Below are 23,268 nucleotides of genomic sequence, written 5' to 3'. Positions count from 1 at the left end.
TTTTTAATGGGAAAAAGTATAAGCTATGTTGTAGACATTCTAAACACATTCAGTATGTCTTTGGAAATATTACTTAATTCAATATGTATTCATTGAGAAAAAAATTATTTTTTCAATGCTATGTTGGCTGCTAGAGCAGATTCAAAGAAAGTAAGCAGTTTTTCCTCTTTGTTTTTTTAGTTTACACAAAGGCAATTTATTAACAGAAAATGTTGTGGATCCAGTTCACAGATGGAAAAATATGGAACACTTCATGAATTTACCTGTCATCCTTGGGCAGGGGCCACGCTAATCTCTGTATCATTCTAATTTTAGTATGTGGGCTGCCAAAGCGAGCACAGTTTTTCCTCTTAAAAGAGTGACATTTAATGTTAGCAAAGCCCCTAAAACAGGCACATAATACATGAATGAGAAGCAGAATTCAGAAAAGGAGAATCTTGATATGATGTAGTTTTCAAATGAGAAGAGGAGACAGGAGTTCCTAAACCTCATTGACAGGAGCAGTGGGAGGGAGCTGCATAGTTCACCATGTTGCCCGCATGTAACCTGATTGGGATTGGAATCAGGTTCATCATTTACAGCAAATGCAGCTGGGGAAGTGCTTGGAGCCCCTCCCAAAGAAAGTGAACCCTAAGCATTCATTTCTACCTGGCGTTCATTCCATCCAACTTCCACCTTAATGGAGCGTATGACAGAAAGCAGACATTTTCATCTTAGACAGTTTTTTACCATCAAGCATTCTCCATTTCACCCTTCTCTGCCATGTGTCCCTGCTCACTTTCCTGGAAGAGCTGGACACAGCCATCCATGTGGGACCTGCACCTTCTCAGTGGGACATGCAGAGTAGATCACTCCTCTTTATCAATCTGCCCATCTGTTCCACAGTACCATTTCCAAAGGTTTTACATGTTGTTCAAATTTCTTTGGATATTTCATCTCCTATGGTATAACTCCCTATAATTATTCCAAATTATCAATAAACATGTAGCATAAATATGACTTTCTCTATGTCCACTGAGTCTTCACTAAGACATTCAACCACAGGGTCTTCTTGTGGGTGTCCCTGGCCACCTGGCTATTGGATCGTTTATTCTCTTTCCAATGTACCTCCCTCATCAATCTCCCCCGTGAGAAATGCCACCCTTTTTTCTAAGTTCAGAGCATTCATCCACATGGTAGATTTGAATTTTCAGTCTGGAACAATTTTCCAGTATGTATTTGTATGTGAGACACAAAGGCAGAATGAATGGTCGAGGAGAGGACTAGGAAGAGAAACAGGAAAAAATTTTAACATGATATTTAGTAATTTCTTTTGAAACCCTTAGTCACCCAGACAAGGTCTGCTCTCAACCTTAGCACCATTCTGAATTGTAGCAATGTCAGTGATATTTGCTTTTTTCAACGATTCAGTGCAGAACTCTTGCTCCAAATATGTGTGCACACACATACACTTACATACACTCTCCCAAGGAAAAATGCTGATTTTCGAAAATACTGCAGTCTAAACTCTCAAGGAGGAGCAAATGTTTTCTGTTTCTTAATTTGCTGTGTATTTATTTTCCCCAGAGAAGTTATTAATATTATTTTTATTATTATGTACAGCATACACACTTCAGTCCTTTCCTTTGATCTTCTGCTTCTTGATTAGTCTATTTGTATTCAAATGGGGGGGAGGGTTAGACGTTTGCTTCCATTGAAAAGTCTATTCAACTTCATATTTCATTACTTTCCTCCAATAAGGTCATAAATTTTGTACATTGTTTTCCTGAAACTGTAATCCCGTGTTCTTCTAAATGAAGCTCTTTTGGTTATTCTGGAAAAGACATCCATCATTTACCTGCCTATCCAGGATCCATTTGAGCCTCACTTTCTCTTTTACTAAAAGAACCATCCTTTCCTTTGGGTGACCATGGAGAAATCTGCAGGTGATACATCTTGATGGATTCCTCATTTCCCCATCTTTGCCTGTAGTTAGAGGCACAGAAATCACCCACTTCTGGCCAGTGATATCTAAACAAAAAGGCTGCTGTCATGATTTCTGGAACACTAGACTTGTGATAAATGAGGCACATGTGGCTGCTTTCCCTCTTCCTGCTCTTACGTGTCCACTCAACAGAATGACTTCTGGAAAGCCTGTGGATCACCCTGCAGTGCGAGAGAGATTCTTAGCAGTGTCTCAGAAGAGGGAAGTGGAGGAGGATAGTGTCAGGGTTTGGGGGCCTGAAATGCGGTTATTAAGGTGCGTCTTGTAAGACAGGGAAGTGGTTGGTCTTCGGCAGAGCATGTGGCATGGCATGATGGCTTTGGGCTGATAAACCATGAGGTGAGAATCTTGAAGTAAGCCCTGGTAAGAAAGAGTTAGTCTCAATAAGCAAACTTATCAAGGAACATGTATTTCCTGGAACAAATAGTTTGATTATTTTTGCCTCGTCCCAGAATTATTTAGCATAGAAATGAAAATGTATGTTCCATCTTAGAATTGACTAGCAGAAAAAAAAAAAAAAAAAGAAAGTATGTTTATTCTCAGAATTGTTTAGCCCGGGACAGAAACACATGTTGACTGAGTCCTCACTTCATTAGTGGTAAAATTTCTTCAGCTATTAATAGTGTGAAGCAACACATAAAGGAAGGGCCACTAGAATCTCAGTGACAGCTGCCCCCTAAAAGTACTGCCACAGAACCAATGACAGCATCTGTCTATTTCTGGAGTTCTTATTATGTAAGGAAAGAGAAACTTCAATTTATTTAAGCCACTGGAATTAGAGTTTTCTATTACTCATGATTAAAGGTATTCCTAAATAATATTACATATAAGACCAGGCATGCGACTATTTTTTAAAATATTGAGAATGTTGTTTATTGGTATCCTAAGTAACCTTTTAAAATAGCTACCTTTTTCAACCACAACTTGATATTTCCTTGACAAAATATGTAGAAAGACTTGAAAATTTCAAACATATGGTAAATCTCTTTCATTACTCAGACTCTTTGCAAGGTAATCACACCAATATGAGTTTAATGCTTCTGTGTAAAAAAAGAAAAAAAAATAGATGTCTTGAATCAGTAAGTTCTAGGAGTGCTGAAATAAAGTCACGAATTAGGGTTAGTTTTAAAGTGAAGGTTTATTTACATACTGTCTATTGACAGTTTACTTTCACATTCTCATAGTCAATCAGTCAAGTTGAATGTTTATTTTATGTTAAATAAGCATTGAGTTGATTGGCTAAATATGCCAAGAATTATAGAGAACATAATAGTATTATGTTTTGAGACTGAGATTCTCCAAGGAAAAAATCATATATTGTTTCTGTCTGTGTTTCTATCAACTAGCAGAGAACTTAGTATATTGCAGAATTTTAACCAGTGCATAGGCCGGGGGTGGTGGCTCACACCTGTAATCCTAGCACTCTGGAAGGCTGAGGCAGGAGGGTTGCTTGAGTTCGAGACCAGTCTGAGCAAGAGCAAGACCCCGTCTCTTCTAAAAATAAAAAATAAATTAGATGAGCAACTAAAAATAGAAAAAAAAAATTAGCTGGATGTGGTGGCACATGCCTGTAATTCCAGCTCCTCAGGAGGCTGAGGCAGGAGGATCCCTTGAGCCCAAGAGTGTGAGGTTGCTGTGAGCTAGGCTGATGCCATGGCACTCTAGCCCAGGTGACAGAGGGAGACTTTGTCTTAAAACAACAACAACAACAACAAACAGTGCATATTTGTTGGTTGAATGAATAAACGTGAATAAATGAATGAAAAAAAGGGAGACCAAGATTTATACTTATTTCCCACCTGTCCCTGTCTCTAGCCTGAAGGAAGTGTCATAATTAATGATTCACTAGTGGCCTTTCATTCTTGCAAAGCCAACCCACTGTGATGGTGCAGACTTTGGTTAGAAGGTGTTTCCCCGTGTAAGTAAATGTTTCCCCTTCCTCCTAAGGAGGCCCTGCCCTACGAGAAGCATGTGATGACAGTCAGGGTGGGCTTCATGGGCATGTGATCAATGCAGTCACACAGAGTCCAATGCTCAAAAGGGTCCCTTGTGTTTGGGTTTTAATGATGTGTGACCATTGCCTTATAGTTCTTAAAAATTTTATCTTTGAATTTGGATTTTGCATGTGAATTCCAATTGGATAGTGGAGCATGTATCACAGGCCTTGGAGTCTCAGTTCATATGAAGTCCTGCGCTCCATCACCTCCATACTTTCCTGAGACCAGTGCTCAGAAGCTGATTCCCAGCCCCTGCCCAGAGATCAGTATTAGTTGGAAGTCCTTAAAGAGGAGAGCTGAGACAAGGCTTCCCTGAAGAAGAAAATTCTGCCTGTGGTCAACAGTCTCAGTCTGCGTGCCAGACACAGAGTCCCTAGCCTGCCCTTCCTGACAGTGTACCCTACTGATTTCAGACTTGTTTAGCCAGTTCCCACAATCACATTAATATATTATTATTAATATATTAATAATAATATATATTTCCTATGGGTTCTGTTTCTCTGGTTGACCTCTACCTGACACAGCACATTAAATTCTATAGCGTAGGCAGTATGGCCAGAAGCCGGGCTGTGAAAAGGAAAATTCAGTTAAAAAATTCATTTTAGAAGAATACTAACCATGGACATTTATCATTTGTTTTAAATTTTTTAGGTGCCTTTTAATTTTGGAAAACCTCTAACTATTTCTTGGCTTTATTTTCTCTACCAAGTGAATCTGTGTTTTAATTTCTTAAGTTATATGTATTATGGTGAGAGGACTATAAAAATTCTCACTTGGCAGCAGCTTCCTATTTTACTCGTCACAATATTTTGTAGTGTCTCCACCCCCGGAAAAAGTATGCTTTGAAAATGGTATTTATTAGGATAGATTACTCTGTATAATTTTGTTAGTTAGAAGTCTTATGCATTTGTGACAAGTCAAATTGTAAAATTTCATCTATCTAAATCACCTAATAGTAAGAGGAAGCATGGGTTAGTAAAACTGGTAAGCATATGTTGGAGGAAGAACTAAATCCAAAAAAATTATATGTGGTAGTAAGTAAGGACCATTCATTAAAACAAATGTACAGAGAAGAAGGGTGGCTTGACATATCTTGGGAAACAGAAACTCTACCCTAGGACAGATGCTGTAATTTGGAATTGATGGTCCCAGCTTCTGGTTCTCATATTGCAACCACATAGACCTGAGCACATAACATATTTAGATAAGCCTTTCCAAGATCACACAATCAAAGACAATCATAAATTTATGTAGTCATCTATATTTACCTAAATAAAAATGCTGAAGGCTAAACATTTTCTCACCTGAAAGAGTAGCCATCCATTTCCAAGTATCAAGAAACAGCCTGGCCTTTCTTTCTGCATCCATTTCCATCTCCTTTCTCTTCTCAAAGTCAAAAAGGGTTAGAAGGAAGAGATGAAAGTAATGAAAAAGAAATATCAAAGTTTGTTCTCAGTTCTTTTAGCAAGTGCCTAATGTTAAAAATATTTACCTTTTAAGGAGAACAGTTAATACATGTAAATTAGGACTATAAAATTCTAATTTAGTTCTGCAAGTGTCACAGTTTTGAATGCTTATAAGGAAACTTGCAGGCAAACTAAATGAGTGAAGCAGGTAACAAAGAGGACTTATGTAAAGTAGAACTTGCTATATCTACGTTATCTCTCTCTCTCTCACTCTATCTCTCTCTCTCTCTCCTTTCTAGTTATTTTTAAGATCCTATTTTGCTTCAGTGTTCTGCAATTTATCTACATTATGGAAGGATATATATTTAGTTTCATTTATTCTGTTTAGGATCCATTGTAAATCTGAAGAGTTACGTTTTTTAAAACTCCAGAAAATTGCAATTTAGTATCATTTCAAATACTGCCTCTCTGCAATCTCATTCTCTACTTCTGGAACCCCTGTTAGACATATGTGATGCTTGTTTATTTTATTAAAATTTTTTTACCTGGCTTTTATATTTTTTATTGCTTTTCTTCCGCATAATGCTTTCTGGTTAATTTCTTCAGTGCTACTTTTCATTTGCCTAATTCTCTCTTCAGTTCTCTCTTATCTGCAGCTTAACTATCCATTCAAGTTTTATATTTTAACATTTACATGTCTTTTTTTTTTTTTTTTTTTTTTTTTTGAGACAGAGTCTAGCTCTGTTGCCCGGGCTAGAGTGAATGCCGTGGCATCAGCCTAGCTCACAGCAACCTCAAACTCCTGGGCTCAAGAAATCCTCTTGCCTCAGCCTCCCTAGTAGCCGGGACTGCAGGCATGTGCCACCATGCCCGGCTAATTTTTTTTTATATATATATATATTTTTAGTTGGCCAGATAATTTCTTTCTATTTTTAGTAGAGAGGGGGTCTCACTCTTGCTCAGGCTGGTCTCGAACACCTGACCTCAAGTGATCCACCCGCCTTGGCCTCCCAGAGTGCTAGGATTACAGGCACGAGCCACCCCGCGCAGCCAACAATTACATGTCTTGTCAGAAATTTTAATTTCGTTCTTTTTTAATACCTTTCTGGTATTGTTTTGATACCACACTGTATCATATTTTTCTGCCCTAACTTTACCTCTTGGACCTCATCTTCTACTATCCCCAATACACCTTCTCTCACTCAGTCTTATTCAGCGATACAGGCTTCCTTATTGTTTTCACAGAAACCACTGTAGGGCCTTTGCATTTTCAATTTCTTCTGTCTGGAACGTTATTCCCTCAGATATACATCTGATTTACACTCTTACCTCTTTTAGCTTCAAGTATCCTTTTCTCAGTGAAGCTTTCTCTGATCTCTAAAATAAACTTGAAATCACACTTTTACTCAGAGCTCCCTGTCCACATGCTTTATTTTCATTCACAGCAAATTTCACCATGAAACATATTTTGCTTATTTTGCTTTATATCTGTCTCTTAAAACTAGAATATAAATTCCATAAAGACAGTGATGGTTAATTTTTGTATCCTCAGCAAACAGAAAATGTCTGACATAATCAGTCCTCAATAAATCTTAATTAAGTAGAATAAATATGTGTTGTTGAATGAAAATTCCTCTTTTTTATTTCTTCTTCAATCCTTTTAAACATAATTTATAATCTAGTCTATTAATTCTATTATATGAAATTTTTGAAGGTCTAATGCTGTTATTTATGTTTTAAACTAAATTATATTTGGTGGATTATAACTGTATATTGTGGAATTTTGGATTGTATTGTTTTTAATTCTTTTCTTATTTGAAGATTTTTATATTCAGTGGGGCAGAGAGGCCTCCCTAGCTCACATGATATATATTTACGTCTTAGCTTTATATTTTTCTCCATAGGAATCTTTCAAGGCCTGAGTTGAGGATCTCTTCAGAGAGGTTTTACTATTGGTCCAAGAGTGTCATAAACCTGTGAGCATTTGTTATACACTTTTCTTAGCTTGACGGGCAACTACCGCGGAGTTTAAATTACAAGCCCGAGACCCCAGGGAAGTTATAGGCCTATGGCTTGAAATTCTCAGGTCAACTTTTTTGTTTTTTGCTTGTTCCTCCTGCCCCCCCCCAAGATTTTAGGCAGATATAGACTAACATCTTTGTCTCTGTAGACTCCTTTGCCAATGGAAAGACTGCTTCTATTCCACTTTTGACTAATGAAAAAAAGTTCTTTTTGGGAAGGGTCTTTTTTTATTTCTTGTCTTTTGTATATTCAAGGCCTTGTCTCTTATCTCTGTGTGGCCTAACTATGCAAAAAAAAAAAAAAAATCCAAGAAAAGTCTTCAGACACTTTATTCAACTTTAAATTGATTCTGTGGAGAACTTTTGATCATCTAATAAACCATATTGTTAGAAACTGCAGTCTGGAAATTCCATTTGTATTAGTTTCCTACAGCTGCCATAATAAAGTACCACAAACTGGGTTGATTAAAACATCAGAAATATATTCTCTTATGATTCTGTAGTCTAGAAGTCCAAAATCAATGTCCTACCAGGACCATACTTCCTCCAAAGGGAAGGCTTCTCCCTTGCTCCTTCCAACTTCTGGTGATCCCTTTATTCCCTGGTTTGTGGCTGCTTAACTCTAATCTCTGCCTTTCTTTTCCCATGGCCTTCTTCTCCCTGTTTCTCCTTCCCTTCACATGGCATTCTTTTAATGAGGTCAGCAGTCATCTTGGAGTGGGGGTCCACCCTACTCCAGCATGGCTTCATCTTAACTAACTACATCTACAATGACCCTGCTTCCAAATAACGTCACATTCTGAGGTACTCGGGGTTAGGACTTCAACATATCTTTTTGGGAGGACACAATTCAATCCATAAGATCACCTAAAGAAAACAGCTGCTCTCACCTCCTGTTTTTATGTTAATATATAGACCCAATTTTGACAGAATCTATTTTTCAAGAAAAGCTAGAAATTCAGCTTTGCATTTGAAATATTCTGATTTCTATATGTTGACTACCTACCAAAACTCTAAAAACATTGCCATGAGCCAGTATTTTGCTGGCCAATTGAAACACAACTGCTGCTCACGGTTGATTGTAGACTACAGATTTTCAATCTCTGTGATAAAGTCAGGCCCAGTAGGTCACTTTTCCAGTGGTTACAATGAGTCAAATAAGAATATTTTTAACACATGAAAGGACCACGAAATAACCCAAAAGTTACCCAGAATAGACAAAATATATGTCACAAGGTCCAAAACTAAAATATGTCCCTTTACTCATAAAACAGCTCCTTGGGCCACAACTTAGAATTTATTCATCATTATTTTACACATATTTCTAAGAAATTGGCCAGGTTTGCCTGCTCAGAGTAGATTTAAATTAGGTTCCGTCTGTGAGAAATTTGAGGCTTGTTGCTAGAGGAAAGTGCATGGATAAAAATGAGAAGTGACAGCCCTGACAGAAAGAGACAGAAAAAAAGGTTTCCAAAAGCAGATTTAAGAATTCCAAAAATCATAGCAATCTGGCATCATTTGGTGCGCTTTGGAAACCTGGAGGGCATCACCGTTCTAACCTGCTGTAGTAACTCATGTTCTAAACATCTACCTTAAACATTTAAAAAGTTTAAGTTATAATTTATTGAAGTGAAAAGAACAAAAAATGGCGTATATTTAGAAAGACTTAGAATATTCAGGAGAGACATTCATCCAGCATGCACCAGGACAATTGAACCAGTGCCTGAAAATACTGAAATACGTCCACGGTGGTTGGGAGCTCAGGCTCCGCACTCCAGTGCAGCCCCACCCCAGGTGTTGCCAGACTGCCCCGCAATTTAGCAATTACAGCGATAATGGCCAGCAGAATCAGGGGATAAAGTACTTTCTGTTCTAAGACTTGGGGAACTTCCTGTTCTGGTCTCATAGTGTTGCCCAATATAATGTATATTATTCCTAATGGTGTAAATATTGACCAAAGAAAATTTCTTCACTTTAATCTGCTCTCTCTCTATACATGATTTTGGAAAGAACAGGCGTGTCAGGGCTTACGTCAGTCTATGAACAAGTGGCATGTTCTCTGAGCAGAGGGTGTGGCCACTGAAGAAATGTCTGGCTACCTCACTTGACACCACTAAGTATTCGCAGTAAGCCATGACCTGTCCCTGATCTGACTGCAAACTCATGAAAGCAAACTTTCAATTACAGATCAACTACCCTAGGGTTTTACCTACAAAGAGAATGAAGTGGGCAAACGACTGAACGCCTTGGTTACCTCGGAAATTATATTTCAGTTATAAATAGTAAATTAACTTGGGTTTTATGTATCTTTTTTCGGTGAGCTTAGTTCATTTGGGCAAGTCCTGAGAGTTTCTTGTGACATGAGAATTACAAAGATTTGACAAATCCAAAGTTGTATTAAATTCACCCAGTTAATAAGATCTCATGGGGACCCTGAAAGTCAGTGACCATGTCACCCCAGGAAATATCCCTCTGTGGTATTGTACAGGTCTAATTCTTCATTCCTATTGGCAATATCTGCATGATGGTTTTGCATAATTGTAAAGAACTTCTTCACGTAGTCTGTCTTTAAGCAGTATCTAAACTAAATTTTGTTTACAAATTTGTTGTTAAGCAATGATGAACAAATACTGACTTATTTGCATTGCATAAATAGATTTTTTTTTAAAAATGTGAAATTTCCTAGACATTCAAACAAAAACCTCCAACTATACAAAAAAATCTTCGTATGCTATTGATCTGGACAAGAGAGATGAATATTACAAATATAAAATAAGTACATACATTTTATATTAATATAACAATACAATGAATATATTTATTTATATATTCATTATATATTTATTTAATCTATAAATCAGAAAAGCATTTAATTCATGGTTCTTTGGCTAACAGATAAGCATATAAAGTTTCAGTGTGTAGAAGTGAGCATTGGATTGAAATCTGAGTTTTATTTTTCACATTCCCCCAACTAATTTGAACACTGAGCAAGACACTAAATCCCTCTGGAGCTCTGTTCTTTCATCAGTAAAACAAATTCCTCCATTTGTAGACTATGGTTCATTTCATCTCTAACATTTTATGAATCCTATGGGGCCACCTAGTCCATTTTTCTCATGTAACAGATGATAAAAGTAAAACATACAGAGATGAAATGACTTGCTTAGGGTCACACAATTAATCAATGTCCAAACTGGAACTAAGATCAGGTTTCTTGATGCCCAGTCTAGTCAGTCCACTGTTCTACTATAGCTGTTACTTCCAGAGAGTGTGTGGATGGTAGCAATACTTGGAAGAATAATTTTCAACATTGACAAAGAAAACAAAAAAAATCTGGTGATTCAGGAAAGAATGTAATATTCTTACTTGAGTGTGTCACCACTTTAAGGAATATATTTTTAGAGTTAAGTCAAAGAACTAATTATGCATTATTGCACATAGTATAAGAGCATTATACAAGTCAATTAGGACTGACAATAAAACAGCTTCCAGGCAGGATCACCCGAATTGCTTTTATTTCTCCTTTAAAATCACCGAAGCAAAATCATATTCCAATTCAAATGTTCCAAAAGTGTATACAGCCGATACACTTTTCCCCACAGCATTGTGAGTCTCTTCCTAGGTTTTAGCAAAGGAACATTTCTGTTTGCTTCTGTAATTTCTGTGAGGTGACTCAAATTCTAAATGCCATTATTTTCCCGGTAAAAGAATAAGAAAATGCATTCATAAAATATTTTTAAACACAGAACCAGGACTTCAATTTCTAATTAGAAAGGCATAACTTCTTTAAAAATAATTAGCAAAATAGTTTTTATAAAATACCCTATTCCAAACAGATAAACAAAAAATACAATAAAAGAACTTTGCCCCTACTGCTTCTCATGTATTTGAGGTATAATTTTCAAATTCCACAGCACACTGACCTGTCAAATATCATTTCAATAAAGGTTCCCATCAGATTGCTTTGCCTTTATTTCTGAGTCACTCAGTAATCTTTGTCTCCATCTCTGTGAGGCTTTCTCAGGTCTCTAAGCACAATGGAGGGAGAGAAGGGGATTCACCATTGATTAATCCTTTACTCTGAACCTAAAGGACACACATTGTAGATTTGTTCTTTGCTTTCATATAACAGTCACATATTATTTATTATGTGACTAAATAATATGGGTATGTTTTATTAACTAAAAATTGAAGAACATTTTCTTTATTTCAAAAATAGTCTTCACTAAAATTTAGCTTAAAAATGAGACGAATAGTAAGCCCTTGTCTCTTCAAAAAAATAAAGTAAAATAAAATAAATTAGATGAGCATGGTGACACATGCCTGTAGTCTCAGCTACTCAGGAGGCTGAGGTGGGAGGATGGCTTGAGCTCAGTAGTTTGAGATTATGGTGAGTTATGATTGTGCCACTACACTCCAGCCTGGGGACAGGCGGAGACCCTGTCTCTAAAAAATTAAAAAAAAAAAAAAAAGTGACTTGATTCTGGGACCTGATTTTTAGTGAACTATTGCTACAACAGCATTTTAGTAAATAGCTGGCTCTTCTAAGTGGTTGGAGAAAAAATAATTTCCCTATTGTTTAATACTTTACTATGTGCCAGGCACTATACTAGGCTCTTTAGATATATTATTTACTTTTACAACTAGCCTATAAAATAAGAATTTTTTAATTATCATCTCTACTTTATAGATGAGTTAACCAGGGCTCAAGTAATTTAGCTTGCCTGAGTTTTCAGAGGAACTACATAGCAGAGATGAGATTTGAATTTAGTTTACCTACTTAATATTATATATTCAACACTCAGTAATAGTAATTCCCAATGGACTCTCTAGTTAATAGTCACCAAAAATTACCTTAAAAGATTATAATTTTATTGGCAGTAACAAGTAGTATTTGATAGTTCATGTAGACCAAACATACTAAAATCCTATGAGTTTAACATCACTATTGTCTCATTTTAAGACATGAAAACTGGCAGCAATAGATAATAGTTGGTAGAACTGGAACTTGAAGGCAAATGATGCCACTTTAAAATTATGCTGCTAAATGTCTAGACTATAGTGATATCATATTACAGAAAATAACTTCAATTAAAGGAGTATATTTCAAACTAAAATGTTGGTGATAATTGTAAACTATTTCTTTGATGAATTAAGATACACTTCCCATTGTGCTCCAAGGCCATGATTTATATAACATTGGGGTGAACAAAACCATCACGGAAATCATAGAGGTGGAGACGGAGGCCAGTGAGTCAGTCAATATTGTATCCATTACATGTTATTTTTCAAAGTATTAGTTTCTTTTACAACAAATTCCTGTGATGAGCCTATTTATTATTTATTTCTCTTACATAATAGAAGATATAAAATATATCTTACTGTTTAAGCTATATAGCTTTTTTCATTCCAGATTAATCAATTTTGGTTTAAACTTCTTATCAGTGCTATGGAATCTTCAGTGTGTGTTTGGGTGATTTGGGGGTTTTTGCAGAGGGGGAGGTAGTGGAAGGGAAATGTGATACATTCAGGGCATTTCACATTTCATGAGTACCATTGTTTTATCATAGTTTCCTGTTTCCTTGGATATATTTTCTGTAATTTTTTTTCCCCTTTCATGCAGATGTGTAACCAGGGAGATCAGAAACCATGACAACACCGTCTTACTCAAAGAAAGAAAGTTGAATGTAGTAATCCTTTGGTCTCTAACATAAAGTCGTTCCATAGTGAGGTATAAACTAGGCCTTTCCTGGTACTACCTACGTGTTACTATCTCCACGATGGCAGTTTGTGTTGAAGAGCTACCTGAGAAGCATTTCACAAAATTGAGAAGTTTTAAATGTTTACAGAGGCCCTCCAAATCTCAAAACACTGAGATAAATTATAATTCAGGTGATTTATGTAATGGAGAAAGTACTAAGCCCTCAGAGACAATTATTATTTACAAAACCTCACTCAGAGTAAATATAATATTGAGTCATAAAAACAATTTTGCCAGAATGTTAACAATTTCACAAAAAGGGGAAAAATATCACCATTCTTTTTGTAAGCTGTCACAGTGTCCTCCTTTATGAAAGTCATTTTTTTATTTTTTTTTTGTAATTGGAGGCTAGTTACTGTGTGTTGGAATAAGAGAAAATGGATGATGAAAGAAATCAGAGGCAAATTGTACCCACCTCTGTATTTTCCCTCCTGTGATCATGTAACATGAGCTGTGGGGAGAGGGTGGTCCTCGGCAATATTTTGAAGGAGATGAAGTTTGACGTCTCCTCTCTTAACTTTCCCTTTCTTTGCCTCGTTTGTTCTTATACTTTACTACAGCTGTGGCCAAATAGCAAGATTCCAGATTCAAAGTGTGGAGGGTGGGTTTTGGCAATTGATTGTGAAATTATTAGCAAGTGTTAGCTTGGATGATGAGCCAGTGAAATCATATGTGAATAAATGCCTGTCCTGTTGAACAGGTGTGAGCCTAATGTACTCAGCTCTGCAGGCTTTTGCTGACCTGGCTCTGTCCCCTCCAGGCATTCCCCGAAACACTCAGCTACCTGTCCTGTGGGGCCTACCTGATCCCACAACTCCTGGAAGCACCCCCAAGTTTCCAACTATGTCTCTATCCTGATAAAACCTCTGAGGCTACGAAAACTGCCTTACACTCTGTCCCTGTAAGTCCCTAATCTGTGCAAAATCAGATCATGAGTTATCTTTTTGTTTTCTCTCATTTGTAAGTTGCCCCAGGTATCCTAGGTTTCCATCTATTTTTCCACTATGTCTACTTTTCCAAAAAGCATATTTTGGATAATAATTTTTATGATCATCCTTTCTCACCTATAGACAATATTTCCAGGAATTCCCAAATTGTCTTCATGTCAGTGTCACCTGGAAAGCTTTTTGTGTTTTTCTTTTTTTAGTTATTAATTTGTAGATGCTCCCTAGTCCTATTGAATAAATTTCGATATGAGGCTCCCCCACAATCTGGGTTTCCAACAGGCTGTCCAGCAAGCGTTGTTTGTACTTTAGAGGGTAAAGCTGCCTTGAAGTCTGACTGCCTGGTTTGCCGCTGAGCTGTGGGATCTTGGGCATGAAACGTCACCTCTCTGAGCTTCAATTATTATTTGATATCCTAAAAGGAGAATAATAATAACACTGACCTCATAGTGTTGAGGGAATTAAGACAAACAAAAACAAGTAAGATGCTTTACACAGTGTTTTATCCACAATAGGTAATAAAATTAATAATTAATATTGAGAACTTATGTGCTTTGAGCTGTTCTAAGCACTTGGCATGTACAATATTACGATTTGATCCTCATGAAATTCCTATGAGGTTGAGGAAAGAAAGATCTTTGGTCTCCAGTGACCTTGGGGCTGCCTTTCCTTATGTTCTTCCAGTGGCTTGGCAGGGACCTGGGGCAGCTGGGCTGAACCACTGCATGGAAGGAGAACAAGGTCTCCGGCTGACACAGTCGCATTAGCGTTCCAACTCTCTAGCTGAGCTCTGAGGCTCTTTAGTAATCTTAGGCCAGGAAGTCCCTTTGTTGCATAGAATATTAGTTATACTTTACTCACTTTTAGTCCAACATACAAATGTAAATAGTGCAGGGGTGGAATTCTCCCACTAGAGGGCGCTTCGCAGTCTGCCCCGCTGTAGGGCCAGGCTGACCTCCAAGGAGCAACAGCAGGATAGAGGGATTCCTGAGCACTGTCCTATGTCTCTGCTCTGAAGTTGCTCTCACAACATCTCAGCATAATTTATACCATGTACCTCCAGTAGGATGGGCCATTGTGCACTTGCACAATAGAAGCAGGTGCTGGAATTATGATCATTTCACAGGAGAGAAACTGAGGCACAGAGAGGACAAATAACTTCCCCCACATCATACTGCTAGAAAATGACACAGCACACAGATGGCTCTAAACCTTGTGACTCCTCTTAGTACGTTTAGTGTCAATTAGTATTGGCATTATTCAGAGATTATGGGAGGCTTAAAGTAAAAGTTTTTGGACACATTTAATATAAGGCCTTAGAGCTCCCTTCAGATCACACTACGATCTTCAAAAAAACAACAAAAAAATTCATGTGAATTTTTACATAAACCAGTATAAATTTGGGGTGTGCTGATTTTGTAAATTTAATATCTATTATTCTGTATTTTAGTAACATTTAGAGATCATGCAATCATCTTTTTTTTTTTTTAAGATTGGTACTTCAGTGAGAGTAAAAAATACTTTCCTTAACTATAAAATATCAGGGTTGATTTAAATTAGTTGTTTCCAGAAGAACAGAAAACTGTCCATTAATTGACAGAGTGGAGGCAGGGATGGGAGAAGGAAGTGAGGTAGGATGAGGTGACTGGCATTGTTTATATTTCTAGGTCAGACTCTCATCCAGACATACTCACTCACACCTACCCCAACTGACAAGCACTAACACAGGCCAGTGGACTGAGATGACCTTTCTCCAGGCCAGCAGGGGTAAGAATTCCAGAAAACAGGCCTTTTAGGCTGTATCTGAGGAGCACTGGACACATGGCCGGGACTATGGGGAGAGAACAAAACATCCATGGGGAAACAGAATCCTACCTCTACTCCTAAATCAATCCCCTGAGACAGCAGATGCAGAGTTGAAAGATGTTCTAGAGTGGGCCAGAGTCTTGGCTAAGTTATTGCTTGCTATTTGTACTTTTGCAAGTCACTTCAATCTCTCTGCACCCCACCCCCTCCCAATTCATTGGCAAATGAGGATAATAATGCGAACCTGGTGAAGTTAGTGAGATTTAAAAACTATTTTATATATACCACTCAGTATGTGGTGGCTGTTTTGACTGTGATTGACGTGGTGCACAGAGAGACTCGAGAGAGTGGGTCTGTGAAGAGACCCACTCTCTATAAGAGAGTGGGTCTATTCATTCATTGAAGTAAACTAAAAAATATTCTTCCTGGAAGAATCTGACTATACTTACGAGCTAACTCAGTGAAGGCATTTTTGGGCATTATGAAAAAAATGTGAATAACATGATTTCCATAAGTTTTTCCTAAAAGAGTATAGCAGTGTAGGAGAAAAGAATCTTTGTTTTTCCTTCACATTGCAAACTCAGTAGAACAGTTCTGGAGATGGCTCCCGAGGTCTTCTTGAAACTCTGTTGGTTGAACAAAATAACTTGCATTGCAACAGTAGGAATAAATATTAATATCCGATTCTTTCAAGGGAAGTTCTGAGATCTCTTTTGCTCTTCCTGACTGCACATATATATGCAGTGGAAGCAAATATCACAACAACAAAAAAAAATGGAATTAACTCAATGTTATCAAATCTCTTTTCTGTCTTAAGCAAAGTAACATTGAGATGATTACCCTTTTGTTAAGAATGAATTATAATCATTTTTATTCTCAATGAATAATTTATTTTTGCATGTGTATTTTTGAAACTATTTGATTCAGTATCACTTATTACTTTTAAAATTAAGTAACATTTTAAATTTAATTTTTGTAGTTACCTTCAATTTAAAGGAAAAAATGTTCTTTGCCATCTAAGGAAGTGATATAAATTTTCCTGTGTAAGTAAAATAAAGATATAAAAAACATAAGAGTGAAGAGGGTACATGGAAGTGGCCCAGGACATTAACATATCGTGAACATGTTTAGGAAAGGCAGGCCTTGATAATCTCAAAGGTACTTTCCATTCTGATAGCCAGAGGATTTTAGAATGTGGGCATAAGTTGGGGAACAAGGGAACATACTTCTCACACCTGGACCCCTGATGGTAAAACATAATGCCTTTACTTGGCTATTTTCCTGTGCAATAAGAATAAAGATGAATTAGGTTAGTGGTTCTCAAAGGATGATTGCAGAAACAACAGCATCAGCATCACCTGGGAACTTGCCAGAAGTGCAGATTTCTCAGGCCCTGCCTAGACCTGATGGATCAGAAACTCTGGGGTTGGGGTTCAGCAATCTCTGTTCTAACACATCCTTCGGATTACTCTTATGCCTGCTGAAATTTGAGAACCACTGAAGAGGGAAGCACACATGTAACATCACTGACCACAAGTTCTTCCAGAAAATTACCGTTATACTCTTAACTCTAGTGAAAGTAATCTTAAAAATGGTCTTAGCCTAATGAGTGACAATAAATGTTTTGAAAAAAAGAAAGAGGAAATTTCACTTAGAAATGAGTTCCTGTAGCAGGAGAGGAAATCTCATCGGCAAAGAGTTAATGTACAAAATGCATTCAAGTACTTTTGCTACCCTTTTTTGTTGGAGGGAGACAGCAACATGTAAAACCAACGTAAAGGATATGTAAATTTACTTCTTTCAGTGAGGTGAAAAACTAGAGTCTATCGCTAAACATTATACACCAAGCAGTTGTGCCATAGTGTTACCTGGGCATCTGGTCCTCTTCTCCGGAAGTCTCCTTACACACTCTTGCTCCTCAGCAGGTAGGTGGCCAACCCACAGCCCCTACTCATTGGACCAGGGGTGAACACCTAAACCAAGATGCCCAGTAAGATTCTTTTGGCAGAGACTTTGGAATTGTCACTCAGACACTCAGGGTGCATTTGCAGAAGAATTAAGAGGCCATGAGAGTTGAAGCTGAGGTGTACTTGAAAGCAGAAAGTGAAGGGCTTTAGAGAAAAAGAGGAGTAAATGAAATAAATACACAGAGTATCTGGCCGTGGCGTGGTAGGGGATGGAGGAGGGATAGGAAGAGAGAATGGATGACAGAAATTGTCTAAGTCCTTAATGGCTTCTAATTCCAGTTGCATTTTCTCTCCTTAGATTTCCTGTGATAACTCATAATCCATTCAATAAATTTTGAAGGGTTTTTGGTTGTTGTTTTTGTTTTTGGAGTCTGGAAAAGTTTTCAGTTACTTGAAATATGATTCTTAAGTTTCCTACTTACCAATAAATATTAATTAACAATATAAGCATAATTTAAATTAGCTATTGACTGAGAGCAATGGCTAGGATTTGGTATTTGAATACCAATTCTCCTCCCCGGAAGAGAATCTTACAGCACGAAAATGCTGTGCTATGTGACAGTCAAATTGATTTCCCTTTATTAACTGAAGGGAAAGGAACATAAGAATATAATTTATAGACCAACCAGCAAAAACTGAGATGCAGATTAACCAAATCAAAAAGCCCAGGCAATCTTTCAAAGGATGCATGCAATACATCCTCAGCAGGGCTGAGGAAAGTGTTATGGGCAGACACGAGAGCAGGCACCGTACGAAACATGGAGAACTGGAGTCCGGCAGAGGCCTCGCAAGCACAAGTGCCAAAGGAAAGATTAAGGACAGTTGCGGCCAAGTACAAAGCAGGCACTGGGCCAAACACTGTTAAAACATAAAACATGTTCTTGGGCAAGGCTGACTCCAGTAAAAAGGCAGGCAGAACGTGACACAGGGCTCCAGCGACGTCCTTTTTACCTTAAGTAAGCAGTTGCACATCTGCCCCTGAAGTTGCCCACGATAATTATTGGAATGGAAAATTGAGAAAGGCATTTGGGAACAGAAAAAAGCAGCTGAATTTTTTTAGCTCCCAAGAAGTGCCTATACATATGTACCCTTCCCATGTTTCTTAGTAGAACACGGAGAAATAATAGCTTGAACACCGAGGGCTTATTAAGAATTGAGAAGCTAGGACCCATCCGTTCAGCAGGTGAATTCTTTCCAATAAAGTGCAATAGTTCCAATAAATTCATTTCGGTTGGTTTGGGGAATTTTTTAAAAAATCACTTAGAATTTGTAACTATCGCTATAAAGTTTATCTGCTATTTCCCTTACAAATTAGTATCTCAGGTTTCAGGTGACTCTCGAAAAAGAGAAAAACTTAACGTTCAAGCCTTAAAGGTCCACGGCTGCATCACTTCTGCTATAAAACTAAAAGATTATTTGTATCTAAAAAGAGAGAAGGAAAATGCAAATTCTTTAATTATTTTAAGGTCATATAATGTACATTCCATGATAGAGTTCCTGGAAGGCTGAGAGTAAACTGAGCTAGTGCCACAGCTTCAGAGAAAGCCCAGGTACACCTCAAAAGCTCCTTTTGTCCTCAGATGTGGCGTCTCTCAACCAATAGCTATAACTTCCCCCTGAGGTTATTCCTAGGGTGCCATGACTCAGGGATTATTCTCTGAGTCCTGAGATTTAGTTGACCGCCCCTTTCTAGATCTGTCAGTGATTTGTAGAGGCAGCTAGCAGGAGCTGAAGATACCTAAGATTCAAATGTGTGCACACGATTTGTCTGTAAGCTCTCTCCATTCCTAAGAGCCCTACAAAATAGGATCATGTACTCAGCACGACCAGTTCTCTATCAGTTCCTATGCAGAACTGTCAGCTCTTTTCCCTCACTGCCCTCGATGATTATTTTAAACTCAGTTCACTCGAACAAAATGTGGGCACGAGCATTAGACTAGCTGCCCAGCCACTGAATCCTCTTAGAGAAATTCCGCTTCCTGTGCTGGTAGAAGAGGTGAAATACATTCAGAAGGCAATATACAGTACAGTGTAGCCCAAAGAAAATTACAATCTTATTGATAATCCAACCGGAAATTTTGGCTTTGCTGACAATGTGGCAATTTCTATTCAGAGATTTTAGCATCATAACAATTATCACTTTACTATTTCTCTTTCTAAATAGGCAATTTCATACATAGTATGATTACGTGTACTCTGATACCCTCAATTTTTATAGTTTTTGCTTGAACTAAAAGCTGTAACATTTTATTGTCTTGATATATTAACTCTTAACTTTGCAAATTATAACCGAGAGGAGTCATACATAATATCCTATGGAGTTTTCATTTTCATCTTGTTGGAATCAGTAGAATTAGGGGTTTAGGGAGATGTATTAAACAATTGCTGTAAGATGAACAACATAATTTGAATTACAAAGAAAAAAGAGTCAGAATGGTAAAAAGCAAAAATATTAATTTTTCTCAGTCTGAAGCAAAATAGAAATCTCCCCGTTCTATAATTACAGTGGCAATGTTTAATACAGGTGACAAACTCAGCTTTAGGGATAGTCATCCTAGAATACAGCTGTTATTAACCATGTCTAAATACTGTCGTATCAAAGCCTTTATTTAGTTATTGTACTCCCAGCTCCTTATTGTAAATTTTTATTTTATTTTGCCATAAATTTTTGAGAAAATTTTAGACTTGCAGGAGAGTTGCATAGTGCAAAAAGAATTTTCCCGTACTCCTTCTCCAGCTTCCCTCTTTTGTTAACATTTAAAGACATATACTGAAACTAAGAAATTAATGGTATAATATTATATATAATGATACAATGTTATAAACTAAAGTCCAGAACTTACTCAGATTTCACCAGTTTTTTCAAAAATGTTCTTTTTTTTTCTGATCCAGAATCTAATGCAGAATCCCATAATCCAGTTTGTTCTCATGTCTCCTTAGTCCCCTTCAATCTGTACAAGTATAGTTTCTTCTCATATTTCACGATCGAGACACTTTTGAAGAGTACTGGTTAATTATTTTGTAGAATGAGCCTCAGTTTGGGTTTTGTTAATGTTTTCTCATTCTTAAATTTAGGTTATAGATTACTGGAAGGGATGCCGTAGCGACTACGCGCCATTCTCAGGGCATTGTACTAAGTGGTGTGATGTCGTATGTGTTAATGCTGATCGTATGTGTTAATGCTGATGTTAATCTTGATCTTTTAGAATCCTCTACTGTAGAATTACTATTTTTCTCTTTGTAATCACAAAATACTTTAGGAGAGATACTTTGAGACCACACGAATATCTTGTTTCTGCTTAAACTGTCACCCACTCATTTTATTATCCATTGGGGAAACTTGCTTGATACAAATATTACTGCAGTGTTTAGTGGTGATTTTATATTTCCCTCATTTCTTCTACATGTATTAATTGGATTTTTTTCAGTAAAGGGCTATTGTTATTTCTTTCTTCATTCATCATTGTATTAATTTATTATGAATATTAATTTTATTTTTTGGATTACAATCAATGCTATCATTGTTTATCTTATTGTTCTATTTATTTCAACTTTAATCATTGGGGACTCTTTCAGGTTAGCTCCTGTGCCCCTTTGATATGTTCCTATCATTTTTATTTAGTTTCTTTTTCAATTTCTTTGCTTTCTGGCTCTGCAAGATGCTACAGGATTTTCTTGCATTTTTCCTGCCCCAAACCTTAGTCGACCAGTTCTCCAAGGAATCTTGTTCCTTTTATTGGAAAATGGTATTTAGTAATCAATATCTGAGTGTCTGATGTGTTCATTGCTACTAAGCCAAAGGTTTTCATTATAGAGTTTCAGTGAAAATTATATTGTTTGAAAATCGTTCTTAAAAGATCTCAACTCTCAACAAAAGTTATAGAGTATCAAGAAATTCTAATACACCCCTTTTTAATTGTTGATAGATAGTGTTGATAGATTCTGTGTTTGGAAGGGTTCCATTGTTTAATAAAGTACAACACACTAACAACACCTGCCCTCCTCCAGAGATTCACAATGTACATTACTGAAGAATTGTCCCAAGACTTTATTTTCATTATTCTAAAAAAAATTTGTTTGCCTTTGTCAATCTAATGGAATTTTTGTCTTTTGCCCACTTTTTAATAGGGTTGTTTGTTTTTTTCTTGCTGATTTACTTGAGTTCTTTGTAAATTCTGGGTATTAGCCCTGTACCTGATGTGCAGCTTGCAAGTATTTTCTCCCAGAAACTTTTTAGTTTAATAAAATACCATTTATTGATTTTTATTATTGCCATGATTGCCTTTGGGGTCCTTTTCATAAATTCTTTGCCTAGGCCAATATCTAAAAGAGTTTTTTCTACATTTTCCTCTACAATTCTTATAGTTTTGTGCCTTAGATCTGTATTTTATCCATCTTAAATTAATTTTTGTCAGTGATGAGAGGTAGGAGTCCAATTTCATTCTTCTGCATGTGGTTATCCAGTTTTCTGGGCACCATTTATTGAATAGGGCTTCTTTCCCCCAGTACACATTGTTGTCTGCTTTGTCAAAGATAAGTTGACTGTAGGTAGATGGCTTTATATAGGGGTTCTCTGTTGTGTGCTGTTGGTCTATATCTCTATCTTTGTGCCAATACCATGCTATTTTTATTACCATAGCCTTGTACTATAGTTTAAAGTCTGGTAAAGTGATGCCTCCAGATTTGTTCTTTTTGCTTAAGATGGCTTTGGCTATTTGGGCTCTTTTCTGGTTCCAAACAAAGTGTAGAAATATTTTTTTCTAGTTCTGTGAAGTATAACTTTGGTAACTTGATGGGGATGCATTGAATTTGTAAATCACTTTGGGTGGTATGGACATTTTAACAATGTTGATTCTACCTATCCATGAGCAAGATATGTTTTTCCATTTGTTTGTATCCTCTGTGATTTATTTCCTCAGAGTTTAATAGTTCTCCTTGTAGAGATCTTTCACCTCCTTGGTTGAGTATATTCCTAAGTATTTTACTTTCTTTGCAGCTATTGTGAATGGTATTGAGTCTTTGATTTGATTCTTGGCTTGACTATTATTAGTATATAGAAATGCTATTGAAAAATGTGCATTGATTTTTGTATCCTGAGACTTTGCTTAATTTATTAATTAATTGCAGGAAACTCTTGGGAGAATCTTCAGGTTTTTCTAGATACAAGATCATATTATCAGTGAAGAGTGATAGTTTGACCTCATATTTCCTGAGTTGAATATTCTTTTTTTTTTTTTTTTTTTTTTTTTTTTTTGTTGAGACAGAGTCTCACTTTGTTGCCCAGGCTAGAGTGAGTGCCGTGGCGTCAGCTTAGCTCACAGCAACCTCAAACTCCTGGGCTCAAGCGATCCTACTGCCTCAGCCTCCCGAGTAGCTGGGACT

General features: G+C 36.9%; 1 non-coding gene across 1 annotated transcript; it reads right to left on the bottom strand.

The window, feature by feature from the left end:
* Positions 1-235: 235 nt before the first annotated feature.
* On the bottom strand, positions 236-339 carry LOC138387897 (U6 spliceosomal RNA). Its single transcript, XR_011234007.1, has one exon. It is a non-coding gene; the product is annotated as a U6 spliceosomal RNA (small nuclear RNA).
* Between the last annotated feature and the right edge of the window lie 22,929 nt (positions 340-23,268).

Source organism: Eulemur rufifrons, chromosome 1 (assembly GCF_041146395.1).
Source record: "Eulemur rufifrons isolate Redbay chromosome 1, OSU_ERuf_1, whole genome shotgun sequence".
NCBI classification, from domain to species: Eukaryota; Metazoa; Chordata; class Mammalia; order Primates; family Lemuridae; genus Eulemur; species Eulemur rufifrons.
Note: the sequence above shows the minus strand (reverse complement) of the source record. Positions and strands in the feature narration are given on the sequence as shown.